The sequence below is a fragment of the Colias croceus genome, chromosome 6 (genome assembly GCF_905220415.1).
Source record: "Colias croceus chromosome 6, ilColCroc2.1".
Classification (NCBI taxonomy): domain Eukaryota; kingdom Metazoa; phylum Arthropoda; class Insecta; order Lepidoptera; family Pieridae; genus Colias; species Colias croceus.
In genome coordinates, this window is record NC_059542.1 from 3125604 (window position 1) to 3146042 (window position 20439).

Consider the following 20439-nt stretch of genomic DNA (forward strand, 5'->3'; position numbering starts at 1 on the left):
GCTCGTGTAATTTTTTACGTAAACAAACAACATGAGCCTGTTGTTATGTCATATTGAATACAATTAAGTATCATTTGTAAACAAGTTAATCGAATAAGAATGGAACTGGGTCTACTGTTCTCAGAAACTCGATATCACTTTGAAAATAGGTTATACCCAATAGGTATGCTCTCAAAAAATATCAGGCCACTCTTGTTTTTATTTGTTAAATATTAGTAGATACATTGACCCGGTTACATTAGTAAGTGCTCCTATGAGAACGTGATATGAAGTTGGGTAATTAGTAGATCGTTTAGGGCTCTTGTAGACTAAGTGAGAAGTTTTGAATAGGTTTGCAAATGTACCTCAGACTGTCTGAATGATGTAGGTAAAATATTAAACTAAAACCATGCACGACTATTTATTATGAGATAATGTTTAAATATCTTTAGTTATATTTTCATACTTCATTAAATAAAGTAATACAATCTACATGCATTCCAACATCTATCATTCAATTAATTCAATTTCATCATCTAATTAATTAGGTATGATAGGTATATTGACTACATTAGTTTTTCTTAAAAAAAAAACTTCGATACATGTGCAAAAAAAAATACTTACTACGTAATATGAACTATTGCTAATTCAAGATATTAATATGTTAAACTTGCACAGTTATAGTTATATTTCACATCAACATCACGCTGTAAATTGCAATACCAGGTATTGAAATAAGTATGTTTATTCGTTAGATAAATAGGTCCGTATTGGAGATGAAAGTTCGAGGAATACCAGGAAATATATCTGCGATTCAAATACAGAAGCAATTACGAGCACCGGGGTGCAAAATACACAGCTTTATTTGTGAAATACAATTCTTTTTTCATTTTTGACGATGAAATAAATAATTTTATTAATATCTGTCAGAGAGGTATCTATAGAATCTAAATGAATAAATAACCAGTAAGTGACCATTAAATATGTTACATTCACTTAAAAACTGAATACCGGCCAGAACCCCTTTTGACTGCAAAATTTCGTCGAAAACGTTTATACCCGATGCTCTTAGTCCAAAGCTTTTTTGAATTACATATTTTATTAGTCAAAAGTGGATTTGACCAGCAATGAGTTTTGACCAGCAATGAGTTTTGACTATAGCAACTATATTATAGTCGAAAGTAATAATTTAAATTATGTGGGGATGGTGTAAATAAAAACGCCAAATTAGCCCAATTTAGTTTATTATCCCTTTACCGGTGAAAAAATACAATCGTCCATTACTTTACAATTTAAACACAAATTAATCTACCGTAGACAATCATAGATTTACAGGGAATATATCCTTCTTAATAGAAAATACAGACTAAAAATAAATTGTTTATGAAATATTTCCTAATCTTAATTTAGACAATTTATCCTTTTCCCATATTGATGAACAATGCCAGCCGTGTATACTCCTCATAAATCTAGCTTGTAAAGCGAACTAAAAGTTGAAATTCTAATGACTTTCCATTAGTTCTGGCAGCTGTGTAGACAGTTGTTCGCAATTGCTGCACTAGTCGTGAGTTAGGACATAGTTGCTGCTGGACTGATATTGTAGATCTGTATGTGTTCTGTATCTTTGTTACTATGTGATAAAGTGGTATCTGATTCTTTTTGTTTTCAAATTTAGTTAGCGTGTAACGTTCATCGGATAGGTATATTACGAAACCGAACAATGATATTTCCATATAAGAGGATGTTAACGTATTTTTAAGGAATAAAATAAGGGAGTATTTAATATCGATCGGTTTACTGCTGTTTTCCAGATAGTCGATATGACCTCTTACGCATGGTATATAAATGTCTCTTTAAAATGAAGGATGGTTGTTAATGAGAGCGAATCTAATAATGATGTAATGAACAAAATACCGGCGCGGCGGTGGAAAATTAGGTAGGTACACCGTTTCCTGACTAGAAGTGTGCCAGCAATCAACCTATCACAATACTATACTAATAAACATTTTTATTGTTTATAATTCCAATAGATTTAATAATCTATACATTAATATATAGTTCATAGTGTTTTAATACAACATATCTACTTGGGTACTTAGGTAGAGCATGCAAAAACTCAATTTCAGGAAACTCGAAATAAAAAGATAAAAAATGTCTCAATTTATCAGGATATCGAACGCTGACAATATTCTCTCTCTGGCATGTAAAAATCGGTCAGTGGAATAGAAGTGGGATGCTAATCACGGGCATGGCATAAATTCTTTGAAATGCATTGAAACTCCGTATTTACATTTTATTTTCAACTATAGCTGCATAATGATTCATTAAGATTCGAAAAATGTACTCTTAAGATTATATACGTTTGTTTTTATAGAGTAGGTGTAAGAGGGAATAGCATCACAAGTAAATAGAAATCTTGAAACTGATAATAATTGAAAAGAATGAGTTTTAAAGACATCTCATTATACTTACAGAGGTTAAGGTCATATCGATTTGTTTCTTTAGAAAGTGTAAGAAAAACAACTTCATAATATTTAAACAATCATAGCGGGTGGTATTTCGAAGTAAAGGTGTGGCCACATTGGTGTAGAAACGTCTAAGATTTTCTTCTAACTAATTATGATATTCACACATGAGATATTGATTGGAGAATGAATACAATGTGTACGGATTTTACCCATGCATGGAAAATTACAGTTTCTTAGTAAGCCTTTAAAAAAATAATAAAACTAAAGTAATATGATAAAAGTCAGCATTGTTTATATTAGAACTGGAGGAACACTCACGACAATTCATACACAGTGAGCTTTGGGGAACTTTTTGATGACGTCATAATGTGACGTCACCGCAAAAGCGTTTATGTACTTCAACTTTAAAATTGTTCGTAATACACGTGTACTGTTTGCATCAATAGAATACAAACACGTGTAACGATCTCAATGAAAATAAGTTTACATTTTCCTTTGATCCTTTCACAGAATGCGTTTCACCCTGCAGCTCAACCCACGACTCTTATTAATTTACAGCCCACTATTTCCACGAAATAGTGGGCTGCTTGGAATAGTTGTTAATCCTTTAGTGTTTTCGAACGTTGTTATTGTTTAATATCTATATTGTATATTCAATACTGAAACATAATATAATATTGCAACTAAATTTTTATTTGAATTTTAAGTTCTATAGATACGTGTATCAAAAAAGCCTTATTACCCTTTTTTTTACAGTGAATTTGTGCTGCGTAATCCTCATATTACCTATCATTAAAGATAGCAGAAATAGACATTTAGTGCAATTTAATTAATTAAAAGCACCATTGACAGAACTTGAGTCTCACTCATAATAAATTAATAAAGGTTCCCAAAATATAAAAACTTGATTTATACTCATTTACCAAAGTAAAGTAAATTTTAATAAATAGAAAACATTTTAGAGCAACTTCGCGTGAATTCAAGCGTTAAGGATCTTACTAGTTTTCATCTCACTGAGTTTCCGAGTAATTGAACATTTATTGCAAAATGAAGAGATTAGCAATTTATTGAAAAGGTCCACGGCGTGGAGATTGAAAATTTAATATTGAACCCTACAATAACCTGTTTGTAATAGGATTCTTTTGTGGCTTAGAAATCGATTTGGACGAAATTGTGCACAAGCAGGCTACTGGGGAAGCCGAAATATAACCCTAATTCAATATCGTGAGATGTTCTGCTATTTCATAACACGAGCTGTATTTTTTATTCCAGATTCATAGAATACTTATACTTAATAAAATATTGTGAAGAGTATTGTGATCCTCTTAGCTTAGTTTGTAATCCGATAATATTTTATTCTTCGAAAAGCATAAAATTGTTTTCATACTGCTATTTTCCAGTAAGCTGTAATAATGGAAGGCCTTGAAACATTTGTTTCAAAGAAAATTCTTTGCTTCGTACTTATTTCATTTTATAAAAAACAGTGCGTGATTTAATCTCCTTATAATAAATGAAAGATAGCTTTGAATCTTTATTATTGTCACTCCATCACATTTGTCTTAACGAGCATTTCATCAATATAATAATTCAGTTATTTCAAGAGATTATTATTTCCCACTTTCCTAAATGATCTTCTTCCGACCCGATTCCCTTTCATTGTTTTTCGGGTCAAAAATGTTCTTAGAAATTCAGATTGAGTCGAACAATAAATGACAAACCGCGAATTAGGTCGTGAGTTGGGTTCATATTATGATGTAAAGAGTATTTTGTGAAGATGTGATGTCATCGTAATTTGGAGGCTCCATTTGTCAAGGCTTTGTTGTTATCTAAGCTTTGGATCCTTTGTTCAAAGCTAGTCATTATAAGGGTTTGGTATAATTTTAATGCTATGGCAGCAAACTGGATTTATCGATAATAGTTGTAGGTATATTTTACTAGTATTCATCTCCTATGAAGCTCGTTTTAAATACCATCCACGTTTGATACAAATATTTGTGATTTATTAAGTCGGAAGCAATACTTAAACTATAAGATCTCAGTTTTACGGCTCGATATAAAAATTACGTCAAAACTTAACCGACCGTACAGTAACGATGTCTCCGCATTATATATACGTAGATATCTATAAATTATTCCTTTTCCATTGGTAGATATACGGCAAGTTATGGATATATTCTTTTTACGCTTACGACTCGATCCACATAACCTTAAAACAGACGACGGAAGAGGAATGAAAGAAAATTACACATTGGGATCATCGATCGAACATCAAAATGCCATCTCTCTTTATAGTAGACTGTTTAATTTCGAGAAAAGCTGGGCCTTAATGTTAGAATGAGCAAATAACGGGAGGGAAAGTTCAATTTGCGTAATCCTTCTCCTGTGTAAATGCTACATTATGCGTCTTGTAACTTTATTCCGTATGATGGATAGCATTTGTTTTCGAAGTTCATTTCATGGAATAACAGGTGCTTTTTATAAGCTTTTTCTTTCATTATAATAATATAGCTTTACAAAAAAATAAAGAATACAGCCAGGACACTACAAACTTTTACTATGTCAATCCTCATTTCTTTTATGCTGTGAAGGCATTAGTTGATTAACATTCGTTTAACGTTCTATTTCTATTTGCCACCTTTTTAAAGCTATTTTTCTGTTTTAATAAAATATTAATTAAAATTGAAATGGAACTTTTCACAATTTTTTTTAGTATTGATTAGAATCGCGGAGCGTTAACGATTGTTACCCAAATCTTGGCACAATTTTGTCTTCTAATAATTATTGATGACATATGGCTCTTAACCCACTTTAAAATCATGTTAATTCACAGTTCGTTAATTCTTAGTGCTAATATTTTGTAGATCAATTAATCGTAAAAGATCTTATTTTTTATGTTTTATATGATATCGTATACTTCAAAACGAAAGAAGCGTCTGATTAGTCATTTTACTGTCTCTACATCATTATAAAGTGATTAAAAATCAGCATTGTTTTATAATCAATTGGCAATACATAAGTTTGAACATCGAATGAGCAAGCTCGCGATGGCCATTAGAAAGTTCCAACAATGGTTTACTGCAAAGTTATATAGTTAAGCCAATTTTATTTGTATCAAGTAGGGTAGTTCACGAGTTGTATCCTCTACACACTGAGCTCATGGTAGTTTCAACTGTTCTTGTATTTTGTAACTAATTGGTACTTTGGTGCTATTTTTCTGTTGGGTAACTTTTATTTTTCTGGGTTTAAAACTGCCTCGTTTTTCTGTCTAGGCAGTTGTAGCGTGAAATTCATAAAACAAGGTTTGAAAAAGAGGGATTTACATTATTTTCTATGACGCTTAGTTCTGCGAAACTCTATAGCTCTATTTCTTTTCTTTGTAAAATATAGTTAATATAACTATTTAGTTAACAAAACTTTAGAAGAGAAGATTCGTTGACATACAGGTTAAATAAATTGGGGATAAAATGTACGGTCCAGTATACGGTCAAAATTTAAATATGTATCTATTTATTGTCACACATCTGCTCTTTTCACGAAAATTTGTCATTGTTAGCCATATCCAAATATTTGGAGGTACTACAAGATAAAGTGGGCCAAAGCGACTGTCCCACAGAGGTAATCAATTTAGTTTATTTCTGACAGCTACAAAGCCTGCCGTGTCTCGTTATAGATGTCGTATTGAGTGGGCGAGGCGGGACGGGGACGGTAGGCGAACCATATAACATGATAATGGAAGATTGCCTTGTTTGCAGGATACTTTTCTTTTATTTTTTGTTGAGAAGATATCTACATAATGTGTCATGGAAACACATTTGTACTGTAGATATTTCCCCTAAATATATATTGACTGATGTATTGAAAATAATATATATTGTCATTCATATCTTTCCCCTGGAGACTATAATATGATTCCGTATGTTGCCATTTACATAATTCTATTCTAAATACTGACGCTGACCAAATCCCTTGGCGAGCATAACGTGACCAATAATGATGATACAATCGATGTGTATTGTGTATTTTAAATATTGTGATAAATTTTAGAAGTCAGCAGACACTATGTCCTTAATAATTTTCCTTATAATTGGAATCTCTGAAATTAATCTTATCGTGACACATACCTACTACATACCTAATCACAGGATTTTAAAAATCTGCTTATCTATTTAATTGTGAGTGTGTAAGTGTGTGCATGCTTAAACAAACAATAACTATTATTATATGGATGACTTATTTCAATACCTCGATATTTGCATTTATGGAGACACCAGCAGCAACACTCCATCATATTTTGTTTGCCAATCCATCGCTTATAGACGTCAAAATTCGAAGCGCGTCGGGTTCCTTTTCATTGTTAGAAATATTGGCAATTTTCTAGAATGTTTGGTAATATTGTTTTTATCTTTCACGAGACGAATTTTTCTAATTATGTATTTGTTTTTATGACATATATTTTAAAGACCAGTGTAGAGAAAATACGTTTATAAAATTATAACAATTAGTCAAGTAGGTACATAGTTATAATTTGAATTAAAACAGACGCTTTTCAACATATTTTTTAAGAATATACGGGTCGACCTTCTTGAAATAAAAATATTCAAATAAATTCTTATATTATCACTCTTCAACTTTAATAGCAAAAAGGGTAACATAGGAAAAAAGGTTACTAAAAATTAAAATCAAAATACGAGCAAGCATATTGAAATTTGTCCTGGTACGCCTCAAATGGTGACAGCAGCTGTCGTATTGATTTTATTTAAGCTTCCTTGATGTTTAAAGCCAAAATTAATAACTCTTGTAATCATACTTTGGGGGAGTTAAAAGCACTTGTGTCGATATCAGAAGCGTAGCGTGCCTTGGCGGGGCCCCGTATAAAAATTTATTTGGGGGCCCTTAGGAAGGGATTTCTCACAAAAGCGCACGTTGGGGGCCCCATTGGTGCGAGGGCCCCATATAATTGATACGGCAGATACGGCGGTAGCTACGCCCCTGGTCGATATCAATACAGCGTTAATTAAATACTTTTGTGAGTCAGAATTCGACCCTGCGAATATTTACTTTAAATGTTGAAAAAATGATGTAAAATTTTCCACGGAAAGAGAATAGGAATGAGAATTGTATAGGAAACTTTTTTATTTGGAGTTATTTAAAACTTGTAGGTATAATTTCACGTAGGTAACCATTACAAACAATTAGGTTAAATAAACTTATCTCATGTTATAAATTTATAAAGAATAGAAAAAATTCGATCACGAGGCGGGACTCGAACCCGCATCCTTTCGTGCCATTCCGGGGCGAACTGACTGCCTGACCAACTCAGCCACTCGTGAGTCGTGACCTATTATCTCATGTTGTACGTTGGAAAAGCACCTTCAACACCACCGGTGTTGCTAGTGTCTATAGGCAGTGATCACCAATGCCCACCTGCTTCTTTGCTTGCCTAGTCTGAAAAAGTTTCTAAAAAAACACCACACACCAAATAAAAGTTTTATTCAGGAAGAATACCTTCTGTATGAATTTTTAATCTTTATAGGATTGTTACGGCTGGCATTTATTAATTATTATGTTCGTTACTGCTTATAGGTTCTCATGGGCGTAGCCACGGTGGGGCAGGGTGGGGCAAGCGCCCCACCCAGGCTTTGACCTGGAAGGTACCTAACCAAATCTAAAAATTGAATTATCCAGGTACTAACTACTAAGCTTAATATCCGTAAGAAAATTCCCACTCGATTCTCGAAAGTCGTTCGAATAACGAATTACACACGAAAAAAGAAAATAGCTGAGGCTTCTATGTTACATGAACTGTAAGAAAAATGAGTGTTGTACAGTTAGTTAACCCACTATTTTATCCAATTTCACTTTGTTTTACGTCTCACTTTCTATAGAACGTGTCACGTGACTCGTGAGTTACAACTCAAAAAAATATGGGCCTTAGAAAAAAAAAACTTTTAGAAAATATTACACAGAATAAAGTGAGTGTTATAAAAAAGTTTTCAAGGTAAAGAAGATGCCATCGCAAATGCGTTCGCAGGCGCGTGCGCAGGCGCGTTCGCAGGCGCGTTCGCAGGCGCGTTCGCAGGCGCGTTCGCAGGCGCGTTCGCAGTCGCGTTCGCAGGCGCGTTCGCCGGCGCGTTCGCAGGCGCGTTCGCATCGCAGGCGCGTTCGCAGGCGCGTTCGCCGGCGCGTTCGCAGGCGCGTTCGCAGGCGCGTTCGCAGGCGCGTTCGCAGGCGCGTTCGCAGGCGCGTTCGCAGGCGCGTTCGCAGGCGCGTTCGCAGGCGCGTTCGCAGGCGCGTTCGCCGGCGCGTTCGCCGGCGCGTTCGCAGGCGCGTTCGCAGGCGCGTTCGCCGGCGCGTTCGCAGGCGCGTTCGCAGGCGCGTTCGCAGGCGCGTTCGCAGGCGCGTTCGCAGGCGCGTTCGCATCGCAGGCGCGTTCGCAGGCGCGTTCGCCGGCGCGTTCGCAGGCGCGTTCGCAGGCGCGTTCGCAGGCGCGTTCGCAGGCGCGTTCGCAGGCGCGTTCGCAGGCGCGTTCGCAGGCGCGTTCGCAGGCGCGTTCGCAGGCGCGTTCGCAGGCGCGTTCGCAGGCGCGTTCGCAGGCGCGTTCGCAGGCGCGTTCGCAGGCGCGTTCGCAGGCGCGTTCGCAGGCGCGTTCGCAGGCGCGTTCGCAGGTGCGTTCGCAGGCGCGTTCGCAGGCGCGTTCGCATCGCAGGCGCGTTCGCAGGCGCGTTCGCAGGCGCGTTCGCCGGCGCGTTCGCAGGCGCGTTCGCAGGCGCGTTCGCATCGCAGGCGCGTTCGCAGGCGCGTTCGCAGGCGCGTTCGCCGGCGCGTTCGCAGGCGCGTTCGCAGGCGCGTTCGCAGGCGCGTTCGCAGGCGCGTTCGCAAGCGCGTTCGCAGGCGCGTTCGCAGGCGCGTTCGCAGGCGCGTTCGCAGGCGCGTTCGCAGGCGCGTTCGCAGGCGCGTTCGCAGGAGCGTTCGCAGGCGCGTTCGCAGGCGCGTTCGCAGGCGCGTTCGCAGGCGCGTTCGCAGGCGCGCTCGCAGGCGCGTTCGCAGGCGCGTTCGCAGGCGCGTTCGCAGGCGCGCTCGCAGGCGCGCTCGCAGGCGCGCTCGCAGGCGCGCTCGCAGGCGCGCTCGCAGGCGCGTTCGCAGGCGCGCGCGCAGGCGCGCTCGCAGGCGCGCTCGCAGGCGCGCTCGCAGGCGCGTTCGCAGGCGCGTTCGCAGGCGCGTTCGCAGGCGCGTTCGCAGGCGCGTTCGCAGGCGCGTTCGCAGGCGCGTTCGCAGGCGCGTTCGCAAGCGCGTTCGCAAGCGCGTTCGCAAGCGCGTTCGCAAGCGCGTTCGCAAGCGCGTTCGCAAGCGCGTTCGCAAGCGCGTTCGCAAATGCCTTCGCAAATGCCTTCGCAAATGCCTTCGCAAATGCCTTCGCAAATGCCTTCGCAAATGCCTTCGCAAATGCCTTCGCAAATGCCTTCGCAAATGCCTTCGCAAATGCCGGCGGCACAGCCGCCGGCCGTGCCACCGCCATTTGAGGTTCGAAGACCTGGATATGACTTTGGGTACATACAGTTGCTAGTTACATATTATTTTTTTATTGTTGCCCCACTTTGAGCCCATGGCTAGCTACGCCCATGTAGGTTCTACACAGACCTGCGGATAATAATTATTAAATAATGTATGTGTGAAATGTTAATACGCGGGAGGTATGTGTACCATATAATACAATCATAAAGAAATATCCTTGTAAAATTGCAATTCCATAATACATGGGTACCATCATAAGGAAGGTACCCGGTCCTTTGGAAGGCTTACGTGGGGACACGGATCCAACACGCAGAGGCCCTTTCGAGAACTTTACTGTGTTGTGGGACACCAGCCGCAGCCTGCCCATGACTGCACTATAGAGATACAGCCCTGGGCAGTCCGCGGCCGATGTAGGACTATTGCAAGATAAGGAAACAAAATAAACTGGGCTATGGAATGGGATGTTAATGGACCGGAATTAAGGACTATGGAAGACTATGGCACCTGCCTTTCTACTAAGATATAGCAAAAAATTGTTGGCAGGTGGTGACTTGCCCTCTCACTGTATGGGCCCCCGAAATAAGTCGCTGCAGTAGTGCGACAAGGGGGCAACATATTGTGAGCAGCTAGTAATAATAATTATTATTATTACTAGTGGTCACTTTTATATTTTATTAATAGGGATATAAGAATAATCCCTTTACGAGGAAGCTATTTTATCAGCGGGATAGAAACCGCATCAGTGACGTAATAAAACTATGCAGTACCGCATCCTTTGTTACAGTTACCATAGCAACGGATGGGTTCTAACTTCTAAGGGGGTTATAGATACCTCATATTGTGTATGTGCGATGAATACTCTGGCTGTTACCTCGGACAACGCTTTTGTTGAAGAATGTAGTTGAAATGTGAACTATCGATAGCAGAATACCGTAAATACATACCGTTATTTTGTTATTCGTTTGCATTTGTACTGAAAATGTTGTAGATACTGGTTTTTCTTAAACACGAATGCTCGATATTTTTATGCATAATGTCATATCTTAAAGGGGCGTACTGAATTGTAGAACAATTAGAACAAGGAAACAAAATCAAAATTTACATTCACAAAATAATTTTAAAAATCAAGAGAGCTTTTGTAAATCGTTACATTTAACAATGATTAATGAGACAGTAATTTTCCAATTTAACTGTGAAAACTTAAAAGAAACCAGAGCTTAATTTTCTTGTAATTGGACGGAACGAAATTTAATTTATACAAAATTATAGCCCTCATTAGTGACGAAATAATAGGGCAAGATATTTATAAAGAGCTTTTATTAAGGTTCACCTGTCCGATGCTAATTAAATTTTGCATACTAATTTTCGTGCCCTTAATTTTGCTGTATTCAGACTAATATATTATTTAATTAAAGGAAAAACATGTTGTTAATTGATTTAGTTATTTTGTAAAAGTATAAACAATTTATTCCTTCAACTATATTTCAATAGATGCGATTGAGAACAAACAGAATAAATATTATGTCAAAAAAAAAACATGTACAACGCAATGCACCACCTCTACTGAAACGTTTTCACAATATTTTATATATGTTTACTTTTTAAATTAAACACTAAATTAAATTGAAGTACCTATCAGCTATTGATATAATATCTAGTTAAGCTGTTAAGGTACGATATTTTTTCTTAAAGATTGTGAAAGTGATAACTTTGTGGTTAAAGAACCTAGGACTTATCGAAAAGTCCCTTCGAGACCCGAAAACCGTGTACATATAAAATAAATTGCTGCCTAATTTATTTAATCTTCATATTCACATCACCATTACTTCCAACGTTGAAGGGTGGAATCCGGCATGTCAAATAGTTAAAAGTTAGACGATATGTAACATATGCCAAACCGCATTTAGCCGTCATGGTGGATGAGGCTCGTGTCCCTTTACATCCAATATGGGCTAATGACGAATGAAATAATTCATTAATTATTTTAAGTGCAGTGTGCCTAGTGCGAGTTTTCATCGAGTACGAAACGTTACTATCGCGTTTGCGTCACAGCCGAATTAGTATAGGAAATCGAACAGCGCCCCTAGCGGACGTATGGGGAAGCTTTGATTCCCCATACAAATTTCGCTGTGACGCAGACGCGATAGTAACGTTTCGTACTCGATGAAAACTCGCACTAGGCACACTGGAGCAAAAACATCCAAATTCACATTACTTAAATTCACATTATTACAATATTTGTTAAGAAATTTTTGTCCATTCGCAATAATGTCAAAACGATGTTAAAAATATAGCTTGATATTTTATGATATTACATTTCGAGGAAAGGGCTAATTCGGTTTCACTTAAATAGTGGAAAATTGAATAGATTTTCCTCAAGGCAAGCGATCAATCCGTACAGATGGTCAAGTGGGTGTCGGGTGTCACTAAGCTTACTGACAAAGCCCTAGAGCCATTTTCCGCCAACAAAGAATTGGAGGCTTTGCTTATCTAAAAGTTAGGGTGAGAAAAAATAAGTTATAGAACGATCATTTTGATCAATACCTTAATTCGCTTTGTGTTACTTGAAATGTCTTAAGAGTGGTGAATATGAAACGCTTTCTTTCTCAAATATTTCACTTTTTTATATTGATAATTAGTGAATGTTGACTTTGTACGAAAACTGTAAAATCACTCTAACTAAGCCTAAGAGTAAACTTTCCAATTGATTTGCTTGCCAAATTATTTATCTTGGTAAAACTGGACATGTTGAGTACCTATCAAATTTCCTTTGCATTATTGATAACCTTTCCGAATAACACTTTATTTTGTTAATCATACATTCTACACACATTGAGTAACTCTGTACAAACCCATAATTAAGATTTTTAATACTAAATGGACGTTAACAGTGAATAAAAAATCACGAAACATACCTAGTCTCTACTGCTCGTTATTACTAGTAACCAGAGTTCTATTAATTCATGAATAGCTCAAAACATACATAGTTACACTAGAATTATATTATATACCAAATTAATTGAAAAACGTGTAAGTAATTATGAAAAAGCATACAAATGAAATTCACGTATTAATTGTATATTGTTATGACGTATTAATTGTATAATGCACTGAATAATATGAAATGAGTTCGGCCTATTGTCTCATCTTGTTTTTAATTTTCTGCGGCATATTGATTCGGTTGATTGTTATATTGAGTGCGTTATGTAATCGAAAACCCTTGAAAGCATAATTATTAGATTTTTACAAAACAAAGTCTCGGTCTGGCAAATACAGAAGACTGATTACCTACTTGTCCGTAAAAAGCATCGATCATTGAAAAAAATGTCAAATATGCAATTATGCCCTATCCCTGAATAATATGAAATGAGTTCGGCCTATTGTCTCATCTTGTTTTTAATTTTCTGCGGCATATTGATTCGGTTGATTGTTATATTGAGTGCGTTATGTAATCGAAAACCCTTGAAAGCATAATTATTAAATTTTACAAAACAAAGTCTCGGTCTGGCAAATACAGAAGACTGATTACCTACTTGTCCGTAAAAAGCATCGATCATTGAAAAAAATGTGCATTCATGCCCTATCCCTGACAAAAGGACACGGGATTCACTTCACTCATTTATTAGTCGTAGTTTTTATCAGTTTTAGTCATACCTGTAACATCTAACAATATAACGATAACCAAGGACCCAAATAGATTTATAGCAACATTATCCACTTAAATAGCGCTACAGCTGGCAACGTCTAAAGAAATCTCAATTCACTTGTGGTGAATCAACGTAGTATGTAATTCCTGGAAGCATTTCGGAAGTGTACTGTAGGTAAATTAAGATTGTCTCCAAACTAATTGGAACTTTGGAGATGCGAGTCACGACTTCACAACAACCAAGCAAATGCAAAGTTTTTGACGAAGACATTGAAATTAACAAAATTCTAAAAGTTCAAAGTCACTGTTACGAATTACGCATTTCACCCTTAAGATAATCCTAAATGAGATTTATGTCTTATCAAATATTCTGAATAAATTATGTTAATTGGTAATACTTTATTAATTAAAATATTAACTGTGAAGAATACAATATAATCTGTGATTCTTTTGGTTTCTTAGAATTTTGTATCGGGTTGAGGAAATATAATTAATTAATAAATCAATAGAATGTATTATATTCAATAATTATAATAATAAGCATAATAGGTATCCTAAAATAATTTTATTTTCCAATACAACTCCAAAAAATGAATAGTCGTTGTTACTAGCTAATTATTTATTATAATAAAAAATTAAATAGGATCTTGTTAAATAATTATATTCAATAAGTATAATAATAAGCATAATAGGGATCCTAAAATAATTTTATTTTCCAATACAACTCCAAAAAATGAATAGTCGTTGTTACTAGCTAATTATTATAATAATAAATTAAATAGGATATTGTTAAAAACATATAAGTAGGTCCCTAATACTTGAAGACACACGTGGAATTCATTCTGATAAATCTCTCAGATTAACGTTACAAATCTTATACCGAGAAGAAATACATTTATTATTTACAGCATCGTAATTTATCTTAATTATAAGACAAGTAGAAGGTGAAAATTCGAAACCATCCATTTTAGTAATGTGTTGTGCAGTGTGCTTATGTTGTTTTGTTCTTGTTAAAATTTAAGCATCGTCATTTTGAGCGTAGTGTTCCTTCTTTCTTTGGCATAAATAATATGTTCCTAAATGTAGGCTATCCCAGTATTTTTTAATAAAATATATTCCTATATTATGTATTTGGTGTACATTTTTATCTTTACCCTATAAGTGTTACACCGTTAACATTCGTTAATTAAATATAATTAGGTTAATAGGTACTAGGTCTTCTCAAAATCTCAATCAAAACAATTTGTACAAATACTTTATTTCACGTCCAAGAATACCATCGTGTTTGAAGGCGTACAGTTATCGTCCATATTTCCATCCAAATCAGGATTTATGTATATAGCTATCAGTTTTATAGCTATCAGTGGAGGCAGATAAATTCTTGAATATATTCCATAGCATTGTTTTTTACGGTCCAATTTGTATCACACTTTATGGGTGTTATCAATCATGGCTTATGTAATGTGTATGTTTCGCCCATTCATTTATTTGCTAAGATCAATCGCTTGAGACGAGGGTTGGGAAATACTTTTTCATTTTTGTATATTTCTCTTTTGTTTAAGATTTTAGGCAGTTTTATTGAAATCAGTTACGCATTTAGCTTGTGCAAGTTACATGATTGACTTAGTAGAATTTGCTGTTTTTTATGAAGATAAAAACATAAAACGTTCAATATTTAACATAAAACGTTCAAATTACTTTTGTTATTTAAAAAAATAAATTGTAATTTATATTTATCACTAGCTTCCGCCCGCGACTCCGTCCGCGCGGATGTCGGTCTTCGCGTGGATGGTTTATTTATCCATTTTGAGTACCTCTGACAATAAAATCTTATAAATATCTATTCGACCCAATTCCCAAATACGGCTAGGCCTATAATAATACGCAACGTGTGTTCGCGGTTCTACGGAACAACGTCTATGGATAAAACTGAAAAATTAAGATTATTTTTTTTCTACGTATTTTTCCAGGATAAAAAGTATCCTATTTTACGCCCAGGATAATAAGGCATAATTATACCAAGTTTCATCGAAATCGAACCGCTAGTTTTCACGTGATGCCTTCACATACAGACAGACAGACAGACAAAAATTTTTTTAATCACATATTTGGGTTTGGTATCGATCCAGTAACACCCCCTGCTATTTATTTTTTCAATATTTTCAATGTACAGAATTGACCCTTCTACAGATTTATTATATGTATAGATTACTAAATACAACATATTACTTAAGAAATCATAGGGGATTAAAATAATTATTTTTCGTGTTTACTCCTTTATTCATAATATTATAACCAATTAAGGTTAAATGAAGGAAATTTGCGTTCATTAAACATTAAATTTCAAAAGAAATTCCAATGGTAATTTTATGGCTTTTATTTAAGGATAACCAATATAAAGAGGCACTTTGGAGGGTGATTTTTGTTGTGTTATTGTTTGAAATTTCGAACTTTTAGGGATCTTTTCTGGCTGGTCATTAATCGAAATTCCCTTAGCATATAAAAGTACTATTTCGCACAAACTCTGACTTTCACTCTGACGCCTCTTGAATTATTTATTGAGTAAGCTTCTCAAGTTATTTGGTTACGAAAAAACGTTTAAAATAAATATTAGAATACTGTTAATATAGCTCTTCGTTCATTTTTCATGCAAATATTATTGACGTGTAGTAAGTTTATTGCGTTGTTTGGACAGAAATTTTTATGAGGATTCCCATTAAACTAAGTTTTATTTGTAAGTGTAACTAAGTCACATATATTTATATAATAGGTCATTGTTAAGATTCAGTCATACTTCCACAGACTTGAGAAGTGTAATTTCTTCGTCGAAAAAACCTTGTTTGTCATAAAAATATTCGTATAATAACCATCTAGTCCCCATTGCCCATGATTTGCGAGGGTTTCCAAAAAATACAACCATGAAGTAAGAAAAATATTTGTCAAAGACGTCATGAGATGTTTTAAAAGGGAAATATCCATTTATAGCTGTACGATGGTATCACTTGGTACAATAAGGTAAATGTCATTTAAATCGAATACTTTACCCATTTATAATTGGCTCCCGTGGAGACCAGTTCTCGGCGAGATGTTAAAAATGCTCGTATGTTGCCTAAAATGGCATCACAAACTTTCGAAGTAGGGCAATGGCTGGCGTATAATTTAAGCTCTCTGCCCACCTGAGCTGAAAATAAAATATTATTTGCGAAAATATTTAATTTAGCATGTTTTAAATGATTAAATAGCTTTTCCGGCTTACTTAATTGCATGATAACCGTTCCGCATAAAATCACTAATTTTTACCGCACAAGTTTTAATTTCGCAAAAATTAATTAAACTATCTCTTTACCAAAAATATATTAATTAATTAGGCCGTGAAACAAAACAGATGATGACGAAAAACAGAGATAAAATAATAGGTATCCGTATTTATTGTGTTAAGAAATAGAAATTGCTTTAGGAAAGAAAATGTAATATTATATGGAATTTTATAATAACGTGAGTATGCTAAGAATTATTGTATTTATAAAAATGAATCGCAAAATGTGTTGGTAAGCGCATAACTCGAGAACGGCTGAAGCTGAACCCATTCCGATAATTATTTTTTTATTATATTTCTTGAAGTACGAGGATGGATCTAATGTAGAGAAAACGTGTATATGTACCACGGGCGAAGCCGGGGCGGACCGCTAGTTGTATTATAAAAATGTCAAATGATCTTGACATAATAATCCACTTAGGTAAATTTTGTATTATTTTCTTTGTTCTCTACTGAGACAAATTTCATAATAGGTACTAAACACTTATACATTTTTTAAATTTATATTTTAAAGGTTTCTCTTATGTTTATTCAATACGTAACTTTTGGTTGTAGTCTTTTACCTCTTTATATGACATGGCTAAATAATAAATTGAAAGTGAAGCTTCGTGCCTAAATCCTATAGTGGGATGTAAAAAATGCTTTATGATCGATTCGTTGATTCGAATTCACAAACCAGCTAGACATAAAAAATAGTAACAATACCGAGGCATTTGTTCAGAACCTCTCTACAAAGAAAGCATTCATCGCTAGAAAGTGCTGTATGCTAAATATCAACCCCCATACTAAGTATTCGGACTGAAGGTCGATGGAATACAATAACATTACGTGATTGCATTTATCTGGTAGAGGGAACAGTAAATTATAACATTTATTATACAATATCAAATGAATTTCCTTATCTCCCTGTTTCGCAATCCCATCCCTACGGCACACCCAAATTTTTGTTGTTCATAGACATTATAAATCATCAGATTTATACACTTACACGCGTTCTTTATGAATATTTCGTATGCATATTATTTTCTCTTGTAATTTCAGTGTTCCTTTATCTCCATTCATTCTCAAATGGTTTGTATACAAACAGATATAATATTTTTTTCTTTATTAAACTATTCCAAATAATGCTAGTCTTTTAATATTCGAAAGAAGAAGTTCTGATAGAGTCAGAATTTAGTCGTAGTTTCTGCGACTTATGCCACGTGTGTAGATATTGCAATCAAAACTTTTTAGAGTAGGTATCTAATAATTCTTTAGAGAACATTCCACAAACTTCTTAGTTTTATTTGAAATTTAAATTCAAAATTTAATAATCTTCCGATGAATCACTTCTACAGGTCGTGATTTGTAAAAAGAAAAGTCTTCCCACTATTATAACTTACTGGATGTACAGAAATTGGACATAAAGCTTTGGTCTAGATTAGAACATAGCTCAGGTACCGGATATAAGGTAAAATTCGGCACAGATACCTATAGCTTTTGTTTGTATTAGCACACATTCATTTCATAGGTTTATTAGAGCATCAAGCGAGTAAAGCAGTTCGTCCAAGTTAGTAACATATAAACCAATATACGAAGTAGGTCCATAAATATGTATATTATGTTCGTTAAGCTCAGATGTGATGTGCGACGTCGGAGGGTCGCGTGTAGTCTATTTACATAAATTTTCATGTATTAGTATTAAGATGATGATGAATTTCACTGTGAGATGTGTAATGGAGTGAATCATGGAAAACGTGACGCGTTTTGTTTTAGTTTACAAACTATGAGCTTAAACAACTGGCATTAATAGGGAATGACAGAGTAAGCAGGTGACAGGACATCGGAAAATTTAATAAAGGCGACATTTCCCCTGTGTGGCTTCTTCTTTGAAATATTCATAAAATTGATGTCTTTTAATACTGTTTTAAAAAGGCTTTTTTTATTATGGAGGTAGGCTATTGTTTGATAAAAAATCGCTGATATTTGAGAGATTGTAAGTATTAACTATATTGTTAATATTACGGTTGGTATATACTTATTACTTATTATGTAAAAGATATTTTATGATACATTTCATAAATTTCCCTTTGCGTAAATGTATTCTGAAATTAATCCACACAATTCTCGGTTTAAAGATTACATCCCATTTATTTAAATGTACCAGTGCCACGGTTCCAAGACCCTTTTCATACCTTGGGGTGGGCTGCGGAAAATACATCTATCATCATATATTATTTCTCATAATATAATTTGCTACTGTTGGTGTTCATAAAGTAAAGTATTTATTTAATTAAATATTTTTTCCTTTATTTAAAACATGATTTATTTAAATAGCAACGTTGTTGTGGTATGGAGAACATGGCTTGGAGAAAATTAAATTAATAACAAGTAAATCCATTAACATACTATTATTACAATTTTTGTTACTTTGTTGATTCCTAATCTAATTAATTTTTAACATAGATCATTTGATCTGAAACTCACAGCAAATATGGATCCAATCTACATTGTTATCAACATAGAAAATGCTAGAAAAGATTCTGGTTTAAAAATGTTAATCCTATAAAATGCATCAAAATTCACACCACGTTCCGACAGCAATCATTTGAATGGACATGTTGCATATTAATGCAGAGTTTTATGATAAATCTACGCATTCATAGTGCTAGTACTAGTACAGTTATATCACAGATAATATGATAATACTACCAGCTACCGGCTTCGTCCACGTTAAGGAAATTTCCACAGCAATGAGTTATTTCATCCCTATAAAAGTTCTATGTTCCTCTCTAGACTCCTAACTATCTCCAGACACAAAAATCCTATTATATAATCGCTCCGCTGTAACATGAAACAAACACATAAACATATTTTCTTAATATAAATAGATAGGCAATATTATCTACTAGGTATAATATTATGTGTTACTAATTCATTCGCAAAGCTTCGGTGGAAGTATGCCCTTAGTGAGAAAGTTACCAGTCGGTTACCCAATGTGCATTTGTTACAACTAATGACACAGTAATAAGAGTGCCTCGAATTTATCAGTTTGAGTGTGGTAACTGTTTTAACATTAAAGGCTCATTTACACTCGAACGAACTGTATTCTTATGTGAATAACGTATCAAGACAAATTGGTTTGAAAAGCAAATAAATTATATTAAATGTAGGTAAAGTATATTCCAAGAGTTATAATAGATGAATTATAGATTTACTATTTAGTGATCGTTTTTTGCTCATAAGGGAGTCATGAGTTTTCCTATGAGAGAGCTTTTACTCTACAACGATTTTTTTGTTATATTTGTTGATGGGGAATTAAATCAATACAATTATTAATCCAAACGAAATACAATGAGTTTCCACGATGTAGTAGTAGTCAGCTCCGTGTCAATGATGTGAACTCACGGTTTACTACGTGGATCAACAGAGCCGAGGACGGAGGAGGATAGGAGGACGAGAATCGCTGAGGTCATAATATTTTTTTCGAACATTGAAGACATAGCACCATCTCACCATTATGTTGTTTATTTATTTAT